Raw genomic sequence first — 1,765 nt, 5'->3', positions numbered from 1 at the left:
CAGCACATTTCTTCTTCTACGCTTGCATTATCGGCAGAGCAGACGCTGAATGCGCACTTTCGTCTGGTTTGGGTGTACTATTCCTTTAAGGAAAAATCTGTTTGCCACAGATGTACGGAAGAGGATAAGGGCCACTGAAAAAAAAAAAAAAGTTAACTGATTTTTTTTATTTTATTTCAGTATAGTATGGGAAAAAAGTAAGATTTCTGATTTCTGAAAAAGGTCAGAATTCTGAGATTAAAGTCAGAATTCTGAGAAAAAAAGTCAGTCAGCAAACACTCAGCAGTTCAGAGAGGGGAGGGGGAGTACAGTGACGTAACGCTATGCTGTGCCTTCAAAATAAAAGCACGCTAGTTATAAAATTGTCAAAATCTAATATTTTGCGGTACAACTTTTTGGGTGGACATATCCACCTGGCTTTTATATTGGGGGGGACATGTCTCCCCCGTCGCCCCAGCTTCCTACGCCGCTGGTTAGTCGTTTTGTATCCATTATTTTTCTTGCCCTGTGCGGGAGCTGTCACGGTTGCTAAGCAACTTTACTCCGAATGAGGGGCGGAGATAGCAGTTAGAGAACAGACCGAGGCTAGACACGTATTTATAGGTCTTCGAAGGATCCAGTCTAGGTAGACCGCGTTGAGCATGAGCAGAGAGAAGGCTGACTTATTAACATCAGGGGTACAATGTTGTAGGAAGACGATCAACATTTAAAGAGCATGAGTGAGACAAACGATAGGAAAGATATTTAACGTGAGTATGATCTATTCAATTTAAAAATGATATTTGTTCTTGTGTGTTACTCATTACTATGCCAGCGGGATTATCCGTACCAAGTTATAGTTTTCGATACGAAGGAATCCAGAAAAAGCGTTCAGAACAATGATGTTGCTTGAAAACAGGAGATCTCCTTTTTAAATTAGCAAAAAGAAACTGCCTTTGGATCTGGTATGCATGTAAATAATGAGTCAGTAGCAGAAAGAATGATAGAGACTGCTTTATTAAGGTTATTGATGACAATATTGAAGGAAGATCGACAGTTAAAGTGCAGTTTTTACACCATGAGTGAGAGAAACCGAGCAGACAGTTAAAGTGTGTTGAGGAACACCTGTAGGCTGGCTCTCTTTCAGCATTGGGCATAGTTTTTACTTTGCTGCTTTCTAACTACAGAGGCAGATCCCCACCGCGGAAGATGCTGCAACAAATCCTGCAGCAGAGCTCAGAGGATGATACTATTGTGTTTAATTTAATGCCCTAATATTAAAACACACTTTTATAACAGTAACATTATCTGATTCTAGGAAAGACAGATATCCAGTAATAATGATGCAGGGCAGCTTGTAGGTGAAGCAGCTGGCCTTTCAGTGCTTAATGTAGTGTCTAAATGATTGTTATTACAAATGATGGAGCAACTTTTTTATTTATATACAATAAAAATGTCAATTTTTATTTGATTTAGCTGAATTTAGGGAACTCAAACAATGAGTGGTGATGTTGCAGCACAGGTAGAGAGAGAAGTGTCCGAACCTTCAGGTGAGAGTTTATTATTGTTCAGTGTGAGTAACTGGATTCTGTGATTTCTTCTGGAGCTCACAAATGATTCCACATGAATGTTAGTATAATTAATCTGTTATCTCCACCTCAAATGTTCAGTGTTTTGTAAGAAATGTGTTCGCATTGTTACGAAAAAATTAGGGCTCCAACTAACGATTACTTCTCCTTAAAAAAGTTTTTTTTTTTAAATGAAATTAGACAAAGTGAAACAGAAA

General features: G+C 38.5%; 1 protein-coding gene across 4 annotated transcripts in view; it reads left to right on the top strand.

Moving 5' to 3' along the window:
* Positions 1-1,765, top strand: part of LOC107104961 — a 26,266-nt gene that overhangs the window by 5,514 nt on the left and 18,987 nt on the right. For 2 of the 4 annotated variants that reach the window (XM_015405074.1, XM_015405072.1), the window contains exon 1: positions 714-749. The exons of 1 other annotated variant lie outside the window; for it this stretch is intronic. The gene's annotated coding sequence lies outside the window, so the exon portion shown is untranslated. Of the gene's footprint in view, positions 1-713; positions 750-1,765 lie in introns of those variants that run through there. One more of the 4 variants, XM_015405071.1, reaches the window with a different exon arrangement.

The sequence above is a fragment of the Cyprinodon variegatus genome, unplaced genomic scaffold (genome assembly GCF_000732505.1).
Source record: "Cyprinodon variegatus isolate N-32 unplaced genomic scaffold, C_variegatus-1.0 Scaffold1977, whole genome shotgun sequence".
NCBI classification, from domain to species: domain Eukaryota; kingdom Metazoa; phylum Chordata; class Actinopteri; order Cyprinodontiformes; family Cyprinodontidae; genus Cyprinodon; species Cyprinodon variegatus.
This window is presented reverse-complemented; position numbering and strand designations above follow the sequence as displayed.